The sequence below is a fragment of the Pelophylax lessonae genome (assembly GCF_965119305.1).
Source record: "Pelophylax lessonae genome assembly, chromosome: 4".
NCBI lineage: Eukaryota > Metazoa > Chordata > Amphibia > Anura > Ranidae > Pelophylax > Pelophylax lessonae.
The window spans coordinates 221,181,666-221,199,101 of NC_138771.1; the positions used below are offsets into that span (position 1 = coordinate 221,181,666).

Sequence of the window (17,436 nt, forward strand, 5' to 3'; positions counted from 1 at the left end):
AGTAATACACAGGACTTGCCACTATGGCTAACAGAGGGTGAAATCAGGGAAAGACTGGATAAACTTAATACAAACAAATCACCAGGTCCGGATGGCGTACATCCGAGAGTACTCAAGGAACTCAGTAAGGTTATATCTAGACCACTGTTCCTGATCTTTGCTGACAGTATTAGGACAGGAGATGTACCAGGGGATTGGAGGAAGGCTAACGTGATTCCGATATTCAAAAAGGGCCAGAGGCATATCCCGGGAAATTATAGGCCTGTCAGTTTGACATCAATAATATGTAAACTTTTGGAGGGGATGATAAGGGACTATATCGTAGAATATGCTAAAGACAACAACATCATCAGCAGTAACCAGCACGGGTTTACAAATTGGCGTTCTTGTCAAACCAATCTCTTAGCATTCTACGAGGAGGTGAGCTGTGAGCTAGATAGGGGCAGACCAGTGGATGTGGTGTACTTGGATTTCGCTAAGGCGTTTGATACAGTTCCCCACAAGCGCTTAATTTATAAAATAAGGTCTGCAGGTATCGACAGCAGGGTTTGCTCTTGGATACAGAACTGGCTAAAAGGTCGTGTCCAAAGGGTGGTAATAAACAGCGCATACTCAGACTGGTCGGAGGTAGTAAGCGGGGTGCCCCAGGGCTCAGTCCTGGGACCAACCTTGTTCAATTTATTCATAAACAGCATTGAGGACGGGATCAGTAGTTCGTTATCAGTTTTTGCAGATGACACAAAATTGGCCAAGGCAATAACTGCACAGCATGAAGCAGATATTCCACAGAATGACCTGGACAAAATTATGGAGTGGGCAACGACATGGCAAATTAGGTTTAACGTGGAGAAGTGTAAGGTTTTGCACTTGGGGACTAAAAACATAAAAACACAATACACGTTAGGAGGGGAAACCTTGGGGGAATCAAAAATGGAGAAAGATCTGGGAGTCTTGGTTGATGATAGATACGGCAACAGCATGCAATGTCAAGCGGCAGCTTCCAAAGCCAACAGAATATTAGCATGCATAAAGAAAGGGATGTATTCCAGAGATAAGACTATAATCCTTCCTCTTTATAAAACTCTGGTCCGACCGCATCTGGAGTATTCTGTCCAGTTCTGGTCGCCAGTCCTCAGGAGGGATGTGTTAGAGCTGGAGAGAGTCCAGAGAAGGGCAACTAAACTGATTAGGGGGTTGGGGGACCTTAACTTTGAAGAGCGGCTGCAATCGCTCGATTTATTTTCCCTGGAGAAGAGACGTCTGAGAGGGGACATGATAGCAATTTATAAATATCTTAATGGGGATCTCAGCTTAGAAAAAAAGCTGTTCATTCGAAGGAATTGCATGAGGACTCGAGGACATACAATGCGATTAGAGGAGAAGCGTTTTAACCTCAGGCAACGAGGGTTCTTTACTGTTAGGGCTACAAGATTGTGGAATTGTCTACCACAAGAGGTGGTTTCTGCGGGTAGTATGGAGACTTTTAAAAGACTCTTAGACTTACATCTCAAGGATCAGGACATTAAGGGCTATGTTAGATGATTACAGCCACACACACCTACACAGGTTGAACTGGATGGACTATTGTCTTTATTCAACCTCACCTACTATGTAACTATGTATAGTTTGCATTTTGGAAAAAGCAACATTGATCTAACAAGGTGATTCAAGTCAGTGCTGTATATACTTGCTTAATTATACTAAATGAATAATCTGCCTATGTTTCTATGTTCTACTTGATATGTGCTGATGGTAATAAGCTATTGATTGAATGTGTATTTTTCCTTTTTGTTTCAACACTGCAAGTTTTGGGAACACACCCTTGATTTCTGGATTTTGTTTAGAGCTAGATGAAGTATATTTTGTGATCTTCTAAACAGTACTACCTTTTATGTAAAATACACGAAATAACCCTTATATAAAGTAATCCTAGTGAAAATAAATAACATAAAATATTTTTCATTTTTGTGCTAGAAATATGTACAGACAGACTCACTGATGTTGAGATCAGGACTCTGGGGGGATGGCGATAAACCATCACTTCCTGGACTCCTTGGTCTTCTTTATGCTGAAGATAGTTCTTAAAATTATACTAAAGTCTATTTTTTGGGGGGCTCCCTTGTCTCTTAATTTTATATCCTGCGAATCGACACACGTAGTCTATCTTCTTCAATGTTCCTGCAACAAACAATATGTTGGTAGGACTACTAGAAGATTGAGGGATAGACTACGTGAACTCATTTACAATATCACTAAGGGTTTTAAACAACACAGTCTGTCAGCCCATTTCAGATATTGTCACAACAGAGATCCCAGATCCTTGAAATTTATGAGCATAGCCAAATTGAAACTACATTGGAGGGGTTGTCACTGCACTATAGAAGTTTCTAAATTAGAGATTAAATGAGCTTACAAACTGAGGAGTTTCACCCCAATGGGGTTAAAAGTTGATTGGTATGTTAACTGCTACATAGATACACGTTAACCCCATTTTCTTTCTAGATCATTCATTTTTATTTTGCGTGTGTTATATGTATATGAATTTGTAATTTTTTAAGGCTTTCCATCAACTAGATTCATTTGTAGCCTTTACTTACCATTATCCATTTGGACTATTCTAACTTTTTTCACAAATTATTTCATTTTTTTTATACTTTTTATAAATATTTTTATTTCTATTTCTTTTTTATTTGCATTTTTTTACAGATATCTTTTATTACTTATTTTTATAGTTTTTATAATTGTTTTACTATTATTTACAGTGGGTACGGAAAGTATTCCGACCCCCTTAAATTTTTCACTCTTTGTTATATTGCAGCCATTTGCTAAAATCATTTAGGTTCATTCTTCTTCCTCATGAATGTACACACAGCTCCCCATATTGACGGAAAAACACAGAATTGTTGACATTGTTGCAGATTTATTAAAAAAGAAAAACTGAAATATCACATGGTCCTAAGTATTCAGACCCTTTGCTCAGTATTTAGTAGAAGCCCCCTTTTGATCCAATACAGCCAGGAGTCTTTTTGGGAAAGATGAAACAAGTCTTTCACACCTGGATTTGGGGATCCTCTGCCATTCCTCCTTGCAGATCCTCTCCAGTTCTGTCAGGTTGGATGGTAAACGTTGGTGGACAGCCATTTTTAGGTCTCTCCAGAGATGCTCAATTGGGTTTAAGTCAGGGCTCTGGCTGGGCCATTCAAGAACAGTCACGGAGTTGTTGTGAAGCCACTCCTTCGTTATTTTAGCTATGTGCTTAGGGTCATTGTCTTGTTGGAAGGTAAACCTTCGGCCCAGTCTGAGGTCCAGAGCACTCTGGAGAAGGTTTTTGTCCAGGATATCCCTGTACTTGGCCGCATTCATCTTTCCCTCGATTGCAACCAGTCGTCCTGTCCCTGCAGCTGAAAAACACCCCCACAGCATGATGCTGCCACCACCATGCTTCACTGTTGGCACTGTATTGGACAGGTGATGAGCAGTGCCTGGTTTTCTCCACACATACCACTTAGAATTAAGGCCAAAAAGTTCTATTTTGGTCTCATCAGACCAGAGAATCTTATTTCTCACCATCTTGGAGTCCTTCAGGTGTTTTTTAGCAAACTCCATGCGGGCTTTCATGTGTCTTACACTGAGGAGAGGCTTCCGTCGAGGCCACTCTGCCATAAAGCCCCGACTGGTGGAGGGCTGCAGTGATGGTTGACTTTCTACAACTTTCTCCCATCTCCTGACTACATCTCTGGAGCTCAGCCACAGTGATCTTTGGGTTCTTCTTTACCTCTCTCACCAAGGCTCTTCTCCCCCGATAGCTCAGTTTGGCCGGACGGCCAGCTCTAGGAAGGGTTCTGGTCGTCCCAAACGTCTTCCATTTGAGGATTATGGAGGCCACTGTGCTCTTAGGAACCTTAAGTGCAGCAGAAATCTTTTTGTAACCTTGGCCAGATCTGTGCCTTGCCACAATTCTGTCTCTGAGCTCTTCAGGCAGTTCCTTTGACCTCATAATTCTCATTTGCTCTGACATGCATTGTGATCTGGAAGGTCTTATATAGACAGGTGTGTGGCTTTCCTAATCAAGTCCAATCAGTATAATCAAACACAGCTGGACTCAAATGAAGGTGTAGAACCATCTCAAGGATGATCAGAAGAAATGGAAAGCACCTGAGTTAAATATATGAGTGTCACAGCAAAGGGTCAGAATACTTAGGACCATGTGATATTTCAGTTTTTCTTTTTTAATAAATCTGCAACAATGTTAACAATTCTGTGTTTTTCCGTCAATATGGGGAGCTGTGTGTACATTCATGAGGAAGAAGAATGAACTTAAATGATTTTAGCAAATGGCTAAAATATAACAAAGAGTGAAAAATTTAAGGGGGTCTGAATACTTTCCGTACCCACTGTATATTTACATTTTTTAATTGTTTATTTTCATGTTTACATTTACCTTTAGTTTTAGGTTTATTTTTATTTATATTATTTTCATTATTTATATTTATTTTTACTATTTTATTTTATTTTGATTTTCAGATTAGAATTTCATAGTTATCATTGGCCCTTATAGAACTTACTCATTTATTAGCTTTTTTTGTTCCTCTTTTTTGGTCCCTATATTTATGGTACCATACTCCCATCGATTTATTTCCATCAGTAATTACTTTTATTAATTTTTGATGCTTATGAGGCTTTTCTAGTCTTCTATTTGTCCACTTCCCCCTTTTTTCTTCCTTGTAGGTAATATACATTAATAATATACAGCGTTAGGTGCCGGAAGTGACGTTCTAGCCCTTTTCCAAAATGGCGCTGAAAACTGAAATGACATCAGTCTTTTACCTCTTCCAAGATAGCTGCGGACCGGAAATGACGTGCCGCCCGACTGTAAATTTATTTTTGTGAATAATCACGATATATGGCTCGTATTTTAAATATTTTAGATCCCCCCAGAGTAATTTTTAATTTTCAAACATGGGATGTTGGACTTTGACGATTTGTTAAACCATTTAGTGTTATTAATCTTGACACTATTTGAACTTCACCAAAATGGCGGCTAATACCGGAAGTGACATTTCCGGAATTTACAGCTGTTTTTGGTCAGTATTATTATGCTAATTGAGAGCCTTATATAAACGTTAACCACAGGCAGTATCTGTAATGCTCCTGATGATGCGCGTGACCCAAAATGGCCATAGAGCTATTGAGACATGCCTGAGGTCCAGCCACCACTTTATTATCTGAGCTGGTGGCTCCTGATGTAAGTGACTAGATACATCTTTGTCTTTTCCATTTGGTTGGACCGCTTTCCATTGGTTATATACTGCGATTTGTCAGGGTTATTTTAACCATTTTGCGATTTTGCTTTTAAAAGAATTTTTGTATTGATTGCTACACTGAGTATCTCTATATTCTTTATTTGGATCTCCATATGCGCCTAACTGATGCTACGGTTCCTTACGAGGAGACTCTCTGTATTGGCTAATTTTGCTCTTCAGGACCGAAAAAGACCTAGACACCAGGAGCTACATGCAATATTGCTGTCTTATAACTCTGAGGATCTGAAAAAAAAAAATTGTTGCTCTACATAAAGATGGCCTAGGCTATAAGAAGATTGCCAAAGCCCTGAAACTGAGCTGCAGCATGATGGCCAAGACCATACAGCGGTTTTAAAAGGACAGGTTCCACTCAGAACAAGCCTCACTATAGTCAACCAAAGAGGTTGAGTGCACGTTCTCAGCATCGTATCCAAAAGTTGTCTTTGGAAATTAGACGTGCGAGTGCTGCCAGCATTGCTGCAGAGGTTAAAGGGGTGGGGGCCAGCCTGTCAGTGCTCAGACCATATGCTGCACACTGCATCAAATTGGTCTGCATGGCTGTTGTCCCAGAAGGAAGCCTCTTCTAAAGATGATGCACAAGAAAGCCTGCAAACAGTTTGCTGAAGACAAGCAGACTAAGTACATGGATTACTGGAACCAAGATAAACTTATTTGGTTCAGATGGTGTAAACAGCCAAGTGTGGAGTACAAAGACAAGTGTGTCATGCCTACAGTCAAGCATGGTGGTGGGAGTGTCATGGTCTGGGGCTGCATGAGTGCTGCCAGCACTGGGGAGCTACAGTTTCTTAAAGGGAACCATGAATGTAAACATGTGCTGTGACATACTAAAGCAGAGCATGATCCCCCTCCCTTCGGAGACTGGGCCGCAGGCAGTATTCCAACATAACAACCCCAAACACACCTCCAAGCCGATCACTGCCTTGCTAAAGAAGCTGAGGGTAAAGGTAATGGACTGACCAAGCATGTCTCCAGACCTTAACCCTATTTAGCATTTGGGGGGCATCCTCAAATGAAAGGTGGAGGAGTGCAAGGTCTCTAACACCCACCAGCTCCGTGATGTCATCATAGAGTGGAAGAGGACTCTAGTGGCAGCCTGTAAACTCTCCATGCCCAAGAAGGTTAAGGCAGTGCTGAAAAATAATGGTGGCCACACAAAAAATTGACACTTTGGGCCCAATTTGGACACTTAGGGGTGTACTCACTTTTGTTACCAGCGGTTTAGACATAAATGGTTGTGTGTTGAGGAATTTTGAGGAGACAGCAAATTTACACTGTTATACAAGCTGTACACTCACTACTTTACATTGTACCAAAGTGTAATTTCTTCAGTGTTGTCACATGAAAAGATATAATAAAATGTTTACAAAAATGTGAGGGGTGTACTCTCTTTTGTGAGATACTGTGATATATATATATATATATATATATATATATATATATATATACTGTATATATGACACCATTCACATAAGTATTCTGATCATTGACACATTGGTAAAGTGGTAATAAACACATAAACACACACGGTTTCATTTACATTATCTTTCTGTATATAGATGATAGAACTATATTTTAATAACAAAAAAAAAAGAAAATGAAGTACCCTTTTTCCTAATCAATATACAGCTGCCACATGACCCAGCCCTTTCTCAGCCTGTCTGTATGGAAACAGTGGCAGGAAGAGCTTCTAGTCTTCTGCTTCTGGTCAAATGCTCACAAAATAAATAACCAAGATAGTGCTGTGCCAGAACCTAAATGTGCAATAAACATGAATGTGCAGTAAATACCCACAAAATACCCAAAATATGCAAAAATATTCAAATATCAGATGGAAAAATCCAAAAAGTGCTCAAATAATTAAATAATGTAATGTGTCCAAGTGATATAAAATGAATAGTTATAAAGGAGTCCCAATAATCCCACAGATGTCCAACGCTGCACCTCTGTGAATATGCTTCAATTCACCACCACCGCAAATTAAAGCCTCTCACCTCAATCTCTGACCCAAGAATCAACCAGGGTCAGATGCAGCTTTACCCCACAGGGGTCAAAGGATAGTAGGAGGGATCGTAGTGAGGCTCACATTTGCTGGCTGGAATTTTACCAAAAGGGGAATTAGACTAAGTGGTACTACAGATACTATATAACTTTTTGTAGAGCTCATATTGAGGTTGCTCATATTTTTCTGGCTGGAACCTTGACAAAATGGAAGTCTTACTATGTGGCAAACTAAAAAGAGTTGAAAACAGAATAAAACAAGTCTTCTAACCTGGATCTCTTCCTATGGATGAGTGATACCTGGTCCTGGGAGACCCTCTGCTCTCCTGCCTACGATCCCTCCTACCATCCTTTGACCCCTGTGGGGTGAAGCTGCATCTGACCCTGGTTGATTCTTGGGTCAGAGATTGAGGTGAGAGGCTTTCATTTGCGGTGGTGGTGAATTGAAGCACATTCACGGATTTGCAGCGTTGGACATCTGTGGGATTATCGGGACTCCTTTTATCACTATTCATTTTATATCACTTGGACAGATTACATTATTTAAATATTTGAGCACCTTTTATATTTTTCCATCTGATATTTGAATTTTGTGGGTAATTATTGCACACTCATGTTTATTGTACATTTCGGTTCTGGTGCAGCACTATCTTGGTTATTTATTTAATTTATTGTGGAGTGGGAACACAATTAGTGTTAGCAGCCAAACACTATCATTTTGTATGTTATTGGAATTACTGTGTCACTGTATTGTTTAATATTTTACATTAGATATTGCGCTGATAGATTTTTTCACTAGAAATGCTCACAAAAACACAGCCTTTTGGATACAGAGTAAATAGAAATATCAATAAACTGTTTTACATTGTCATACAAATATATATTTTAAATTAAATCTTTATTATTTTTTGGCAATAACATGTTGCGGGTGAGTTTTTGCCAGGCAGTGTCACTCCTCTTCAGTATTGTGTTTAAGAATCACAGTAGGGTAAAGCCAGCATCAATCAAGAAGTAATATCCCACCCCCTTTTTTGCTCAGCTGGTTAATGGGCATGGAGGAGGGTGGGGTGAGAGTGGGCTGTCATTTACCACTGTGTATACAATCACATGTGTAACTTTATATACGCAAGCAGTGTTGTAGCAAGGGAGGGCAGCAGTCGGTGGGGGGGGGGGGTCCGCCCTGGGAACAACATTTAGAGGGGTGCAGGTACACACTTGTGCAGTCTGTGTTTGCTCGGGCATGACAGCCCATTGAGTTGAATGGCCTGCAGTGCTCTGTAAAATGCAGGAAAGAGTACAGCGTGGTTCCCAGTGCAGGTGTGATTTCCAGTGTGGGCAGCCTGCCATTAGTATTAACTGTGCTGGTAAAAGGGCCGCCATCAAGGGGGAGAACACCCCAAGATGCCTACTCCACTGTATTTTCTATCAGTTATGAAGGGAGAATTTAGCTCAACAGACAGGCTTCTCCTGAGCCTCCTCTCACCTGAATCTTAATTTGTTTGGCCGACAGGTGGGCAGGGCATTGATCGTCCCATGACCAGCGGTGGTGCAGCACAGTTCAATCAAACTGGGGCCGGAAGACTATAAAAAGAAAGAAAAGAGTGCGGTACGGTAGTGTGTACCTGAGAAGACAGGGCCGCATTGATCAGCCACACTGACACAGCTTGATCCAGGATCAATTCGGAGCCTATTTGTTTGATACCCCGTGGCGGTAAAGAGGAAGGGGGTCTGAGGAAGCTTTTGTGGGCCGGCTTGTCCATTGAATATAGGTGCTAGTATTGCTGCTGCATAATTCCTTTCCTATAACTGTGAGCTGAGCTGACATTCCTGCAGACTAGGAATATTGGGATGCTTAGGGGCTACATGTGTGGATGTGGGTCTGTGCTGCCTGCCTACCTGCCTGTGACTGTCTCTTTGCTGGATTTGGATATCTATTTGCTATATGGGGCTGTCTCTTTCCTGGATTGGGCCATCTCTTTAAATATTTGGTGATGTTGCTTTGTTGGATTGGGCTGTCTCTTTGCTCTATTGGGCTGTGTCTTTGCTAAATTTTTGGGGATGTCTCTTTTCTGGATTGTGCCATCTCTTTGCCTAATATTTGGGAATGTCTCTTTGCTGTATTGGGCCATCTCTTTGTTAAATATATTGGGATGTAGAGATGGGCCAACCACCCCCCAGTTCGGTTCTCGCCAGAACTCTCAAGCATTGCAAAGGTTAGGAGCCGAATATCGAACCCCATTGAAGTCTATGGGACCCGACCTGGAAAAGTCAAAAGTGCCCATTTTGAGGGCTTAAATGCAAGTTATTGGGCATACAAAGGCTATAGGGGTCCGGGTACTGCCCTGGGGGACATGTATCAATGATAAAAGTTTGTAAACAAAAAAAACATCATTTTTAAATGAGCAGTGATTTGCTGTTGCTTCAAGTGAAACAATGAAAATGAAAAATTCCTTTTAATATAGTGCCTGGGTGATCCCCTTAGTGTGCCTGTAAAGTGGCGCATCTGTACCGTTTATAGAATCTGCTGCTGCAAAAATAACATTTATAAAGGCAAAAAAAATGACATTTTACCTGCCAGCTTTCTTTATTTTATGAACAACAAAATGGGAGTCAGTCTATATGAGGCCATAATTTAGTGTACTCAGAACAAGATTAGAGATTTATTTTCATAAATTCTATTGTATGTTTCGCAGACTTTGAATATAAGTAACAGGTGTGGAAAAATTGGGCTTTGGGTGTTGGTGTTGCCTTCACACATTAACCCTATAGAGGTACACTTGATGAAAGAAGGAATTGGACTTGCTGTCAAAAATTTTAAACGATATGCCCTGTCAAACAGTGGTGAAAAAATTGGGCTTTGAAGGTTGATGGTGCCCTCACACTGTAACCCTATAGAGGTACTCTTGATTAATGCAAGAATTGCCCTTGCTGTAAAAAATTTAAATGATATGCAACTGTCAAACAGGTGTGGAAAAATTGGTCCTTGGGTATTGTGCTCATGTCAAAGCTAGACAGTGTAGACAGTCTTGTGACATCGGCATCAGGGGCTTGATAGCTGCTGCTAATCCAGGACTGATTCATTTTGATAAATGTCAGCCGGTCAATAGAGTCTATGGATAGACAAGCTCTTTTATCTGTCACAAAACCTCCATCAGCACTGAATGCATGTCCGGAAAACACACTTGGATGCAATGCAGCCCAGCAGCTCAATTCCATACTGGGCAAGTTCTGGCCAGTGGTCTATTCTCATGACCCAGTAACCCAGTGGATCGTCAACTGGAAAGCTCTCCATGTCTGTTTTTTGCCCCTAGATAATCTCCCACCATATGATGCAGACGCTGCCAATGGAGTGTGGAAGCTGACAGCCCTGGGTCCCGAGGACTAAAAGAACTTTGAAATGCATCACTGAGGTGGCCCCCTTCTCCACTGCTCTTCTCTTGACCCACAGAAGCCTCAAACAGAGCTTTTCCATAATACTGTAAACTAGCAGAGTCTTAAAAGGCATTACATAAACTCCTCTTTAAGGTTTCCTAAAGGTATTTCATCCTCTGCTCCCTCTGTGGGGACTGGATAAGTTCAGAGACTTTCCCCTTGTAACGGTGGTTAGGGAGGGTTGCCAACCAATAGTGATCCTTCTTCTTGATGTCACAAATTTTTGGGTCCTTTCACAGGCTTTAAAGAATAAGGTAGCCCATGCACCGCATGTTTACAAAGGCATGAGAAGCAGAGTCCTTGAGGATTACAGTATCTTGAACTGCCTCCTCCTAGCCATGTATAACTCCCAAGGGTTCTGGGGACAGAAAACCAAATCCTAAGGTTTGACGTCTGTATACCTCTGCGTCAATGCCTCCAAAACTGCCAGAATCCTCCCCCTCCTCCTATGTGTTCTGTGGCATCACAAGAATGGTGCCTATGTAAAGCAGGCCTTGAGTGGAAAGAATGTCTCCTCTTCCTCTGCAAGTGCCCTGTCCATAATGCCACGCAGAGTCTGGTCCAGCAGGAACACAACAGGGATTGTGTCACTAATGCATGCATTGTCACAGCTCACCGTTCATGTCGCCTTCTCAAATGGTGATAGTACAGTGCATGTATCCTTTATCAGCAGCCATTGGTGTGTGGAAAAAAAGCCGAACTGGCCTGAACCTGTCGTACCATACTTACGCAGGTTCTCATTGACTGCCTTCTACTGCATGTGCAGCCGCTGCAGCATTGCCAAAGTTGAGTTCCACCTGGAAAGTATGTCACCAATCAGGCGGTTTACGAGCAGGTGGATTTCCCACTGAATTTCAGCTGTGGGTGGGTGTATGGCTGTGATGCACTCCCACGAGACTAGTCCCAACTCCAGACGAGGCTGTCCAAGGCGAGGGAGGCGGCTTAAGAAGGCAGAATGATGTCACAAAAATATTGGCAATATCGGGCAGTTCCGAGGCCGATACTGATATATATCGAGGTAAAGTGTATATCGGCCTTGCAGATAATCGGTCTTTCCCTAGTTAAGAGGAGGTTAGGTTGAGTAGTTGAGAAACGGCTGAGAGGTCCTTGCCATTAGAGTGAGTAGTGGTTTGTGTCCATTGTGTTAGGTTAAAAGTAGGGATAGACCGATATGATTTTTTCAGGGCCGATACCGATATTTTGGTCACAACGTATCGGTATCGGCCGATATGGGCCGATATTTTGTACATTTAAAGTTTTGAAAAATAAAGACAATTTTTGACACACATCTGGTACTGAATATGTTAATTTTTGTTTAATGCTTATTGGTTGGCTTGCTGGCACCCTGGGGTGGGTGGCTGGCTTGGTACCCTCTGGTGGGTGGCTGGCTGTCTGGCACCCTGTGGTGGCTGGCACCCTGTGGTAGGTGGGTGACTGGCACAGGGGCCGTGGGTGGGTGACTGGCACAGGGGCTGTGGGCGGCTGGCTGGTACAAGGCCTGTGGGCGGCTGGCTGATACAGGGCCTGTGGATGGCTGGTACAGGGCCTGTGGGTGGCTGGTACAGGACCTGTGGGTTGCTGGCTGTCTGGCACCCTGTCTGTGGGTGTCTGGCACCCTGTGGTGGGTGGCTGGCTGTCTGGCACCCTGTGGTGGGTGGCTGGCTGGCACAGGGACTCTGTGTGGCTGGCTGATACAGGGCTTGTGGGTGGCTGGCTGGTACAGTGCCTGTGGCTGGCAGGTACAGGTCTTGTGGGTGGCTGGCTGATACAGTGCCTGTGGGTGGCTGTATGGCTCACTGGTACAGTGCCTGTGGCTGGCTGGCTGGTACAGGGCCTGTGGATTTGGGTGGCTGGCTGGCACCGGGCTGCTGTGGGTATGTGTATGGCTGTGATACACTCCTGTGAGACTAGTTCCAACTCCAGACGAGGCTGTCCAAGGCGAGGGAGCCGGCCTAAGAAGGCAGAATGATGTCACTACAATATTGGCAATATCGGGCAGTTCCGTTGCCGATGCTGATATATCGGGGAAAGTGTATATCGGCCTTGCTCTAGTTAAAAGGGGAGGTTAGGTTGAGTAGTTGAGAAGCGGCTGAGAGGTCCTCATTGACTGGAATGTTAAAGTCACAGAGCATGATGCCGGTGAGCAGGAGGAGAGAAAATAGGGTAGCCATGCAGAGAAGTCATTGAGAAAGCATGACACTGAGCCAGGAGGCTGGTAAATTACTTCAATCCTCAGACCAACTGTATTAAAATGATAAATACAGTGAACTTCAAAAGAGCAGAGGAACAGAGAGGGAAGTGTAGGAAAAACTTTGAAGTGTGAAGCACAAAAGCCCCTGCGATTTTAAAGGAGGGCAACTTACAATTCATTTCACAAGGTATATATTTAAAATCAATCCTTTATTACAAGCTACAATAAAAAAAAAAAGTTTAAAACCGTAAAACGCATCAGCCCAAAGCATACACCCTAAAGATATTCCTTCTTGATACATAAGCTAGTTTTGTTTCATACTTCTTTTTGTTAAGTATCTTTTTGGGATGGAGGCAATCTTAACCTCTGGGTAGGTGCTGATCTATTTTCATAAGGAAAAATCTGAAAGGTGCTTTGTGGGGAAAGGAGAAGCTCAACTCAGCCTTTTTTAGTCTGCTGGGTGTGTGAGAGGGCAGCTGGAGAGGCAGAGTTAGATTCCTGAAGCCAGGTTTCAGTAATTGCAAGTAGATTGAGGTAGTTAGAGAGGTTGTTGACAGGGCCAAGCTTGTTACAAACTGAGTGGGCATTCTAGAGGATGCATAGGAGAGGGAGCTGGCTTGTGGGAGCAGGGGGAATTGAAATAAGAAGGTGAGGGATTCGGCTGTTGCCAAAGAATGGAGACTGCCAGTTCCTGGGGGTGAGAGCTAGATTGTGGAGGGCCAGGGTTTGGGGTGATATTCCCAGACGTTAGGAGGGTAAGGGAGGTGTGGTAAGATGGGGTAAGAAATTAGGGTTTGAGGAGAGAGGGCAATTTTTGCAAAAAAAAAGGTTAGTGAGAGCATGTTGGAGGGTGAAGAGAGGAAAAATTTTAGTTCCACATTATTGTTTAAGCATTATGTTTAGGTTTGCCCTCTCGTGTGAAATCTAACCAATTAATACCCAACCAAATTGCCTAGTTCCAAAAGCTGTAGTGAGATATGCTATATATATATATATATATATATATATATATATTATATATATATATATATATATATATATATATATATATATGTGTGTATATATATATATATATATATATATATATAAAAGATGAAATCCGTGCATCTCGATATCTTGTACTCAAGATAAGAACATTCTTTTGCCACAATTCACCTCTTAATCTGTGAAATAGAATCTCGTAAATTGCAAATGACCAGTCTGCTGAGAGACAAATCCCAAATGAAAAATACACACTGTTTGTTCTCTAATTAACAGCCTTTTCACGCAGATTGCACATTAATGCTGGCAGCTAGAATGCCCTGGCTTATCCTGTAAATATAGCTGGCTTTCCCTAACAAGTCATAAATGTTCGGTTTTAACAGTAAATGATTTCTGTTCTTCAGTACTTTGTCCCTCATGAAGGGAGAAATAAAACTAAAAACTGAAATGAGGTCTCATGAGGATAAAAAGGCTAGTGTTAATAATTATCAGGGAGAATGAAGTAGAGTCAAATTAGACATAATAGAGCGCTGAGTGACTGGCAAAGTCAACTCTCATTACCAAAAACTCATTAGGAAATAAAGAAGTGGAAATCCCACTGGGCTGTACTTATCTGTTGCTTTATAAGCGATTTATAGAACTATTTAATTATTCTTATTTACAGTATATTAGGTAATCTACAGATGTTAAAAATCTTGGAAATGACATGAATAGTATCCAGTTATAATGCCATGGTTAAAGCTGACATTTATTCTGCTTATATTTTTCCTTCCTAGATTTCCCCTTTCCTTTCTGTTTTCATAGCTTTTTTTATGCCCAGTGACATCATCACTAGACTTTTGTGTTTCTCTGTCTAATGCAAACATATCATGGCTGGTGGGTAGGGCCAAGCAGGGTGCTGTCTATAGCATGTGATGGGTTGAAAGAACTAGATTATTCAGACTGTCTTCCAGCCAGGAAATAGGGCAGGCATTCCCTGACTCGCTGCTTCTTTTAATGCACACTGTGAGAAGCAAGAAAGAAGGAAAGGCTGGTGTTAAGCTTTAAAGTGGTTGTAGCCCCCCACACAAAAAAATGCTCCTGTCCCTTTTAAGGCATGGCCATAGCACAGTGCTATTGCCATGTCAGTTTTCCTGTTCAATGTTATTCAATATCTGGTTGATCCTGCCTGTTCCTCTCTTCTGTAATTATTATCCTTACAGATGCTCCAGTGCTTGTAAAGTAAAGAAACATGTATTAATTACTTTGATCCTCTTTGTTTTAGGTCCCTGTTTAGTACAGTGTATGTTTTCCTAACGGTATATTATGCTAAATACCTTCTGTGCAGAGCCGTGCTATGCAGAAAGGTGACCTCCCTCTGCTGGCTTGCATTAATCAGAGGAAAATCATAGTCCCTCCCACTGTACTCTCATTGGAAGGAAAGCAGAGGGAGGTCACATGACAGCACAGCAGGGTACTGCAAAGAAGGTATTTAGCATTATATTTTAGCAAAACACACACACTGTACTGAACAGGGACCTAAAACAGTGAATCAAAGTAATTAATACATGTGATTTTACAACCACTTTAAACCTGGACATAAGAAGCAATTTTCATGTACCATATCCTTGAACCCAATTACTTAGTAGCTAGTGAGGAAAAAGAGTTGGTTAGAGAAAAATTGGTGAATTAAAATTTGGTGGAAATTAAGATAAAATTTGAGTACAAATAGATGCACTACTTTTACTTTACTAAATGTGTGTCACCCATATGAGAAATCACAGGAGTAATGTGCTGTGAAGGGACATGCTCTGTTCCATGGTATTTTTTCCTGGAGTAATTTTACTGCTACTTTCTTAACTTTTGATCACTTTAGCGTATTGTTTTTATCATAGCTTTTAGTTTTCCTCTGATTGTAGACAGCCAAGTAGAATGGCATATAGCTTTTGGTTTTATTGTTATAGAGAAATAAAAAACAAGAATTCTGTCTTCTCAAGACATTAACCTACCTGATACCAGACCTTGCCTTGTCCTCATGGTCCTCCAGAGGTATTACCTGGTTATCCGACTTGTACATGAATAATAACCTTAAATAATTTTCAGACTTGTGCTCAGAATTCCATATACCGCAATCTCAGCATTATAATTACCTGTGCATAGTATCCTTCTTACGTAAAACGCCTGACATCAAATGCAGGATCCCCCTAAAATCTAGACCCAACCCGGAAGGAGATATCTCCCTGTTTTATACGACACATAAGGCTAAAGCGGAATTCACCAAAACCCCTCAATTACTGGCATGGGAGAGGGATCTAGACATGTCCTTCACCCCACAGCAATGGCAAAAATCACTACGTACAACTTTCGCGGTAACCAAATGTGTAGGTTTGTGGGAAATAGCGCACAAAATAATGTTGCGCTGGTACCTCACACCATACCGCATCTCTAAATTCCATGCTAGCAACTCTCCATATTGCTGGAGATTGTGCGGACAAACCGGTAGTCTTTATCATATATTTTGGTCATGTAGCAAACTCGCCAGACTCTGGCCGGGGGTCTTTCATATGCTATCGCAAATTACGGGCCTCACCATTCACCCCTCACCGAGCCTGGTGATATTAAATATTGGCCTGGAAGACATCCCCCCCTACCTTTAGCACTACCGTCACTCATGTACTCCTAGCCACTAGATTATCTGTCACCAGAATGTTAAAGATGGAGTCTGTACCTACACTGAAGGAAATCATAAACACGACCTAACTTCATTGTAACTATGAAACTCGTTTTGCACAAACACAAGGTAGGCTTGAATACACTGAAAACCTGTGGAGCCCTTGGTCTGATTGGTACTCCAAACGCAAGCTAGACCCTTAAGGTCTTCACTTCTAGGCCTATTAATATATGACTGGTTATCTCACAATAACTCTTGTATAGTACCTGTGTTTTTTTTTTTTTTTTACGGTTAATTTATATTTTCTTGCTCTGTACATTCCAACACGTTATTAACACCTAATTTATACAGGCATTGCACCCTCACCCCCGAGAGGCAGTTTTGACCCCATTGGGGCTTCCCGGGCTGAAGGTCGGCGCTTCGAATTCCTATGCAAATGTATTATCATATCCCCGGTTGGGATACCTGTGTCTATACCTGTCACTACAGTTCTCGTCACCATCCTTCTAATGACTCATTAGTGACGACCGTTTTGTTGCTGTTTCATATCTGTAAACACCTTTTTTGTTTGTTATGAAAAATCTCCAATAAAAAGTATTGAGATTAAAAAGGCAGACAGAGGTTATAAAGAACAAGCATTCCTGCAGGAATTATTTATGTTAACATGGAATTACAGCAAATTTAAAACAAAATAGGTTTAGTCCAGTTATGTATTCATTACAAATTAATGATATATTTTAAATAGGGCTAAAGATGTTTCTCTTTATTATCTTTCCAAAATTACCTGCAAACCAGAAATCTGGGTGAGATTGTGCTGTTGTCCTAATAAGGGTTCAGGCACTCATGGTTGGAAGTTGTTT

The 17,436-nt window shown here is 41.6% G+C and overlaps 1 protein-coding gene across 4 annotated transcripts in view; it reads left to right on the plus strand.

Annotated features, from left to right (window-relative positions):
• CADPS2 (calcium dependent secretion activator 2) overlaps nucleotides 1-17,436 on the plus strand; it is a 1,183,693-nt gene that overhangs the window by 856,639 nt on the left and 309,618 nt on the right. The gene's annotated exons all lie outside the window — the stretch shown is intronic.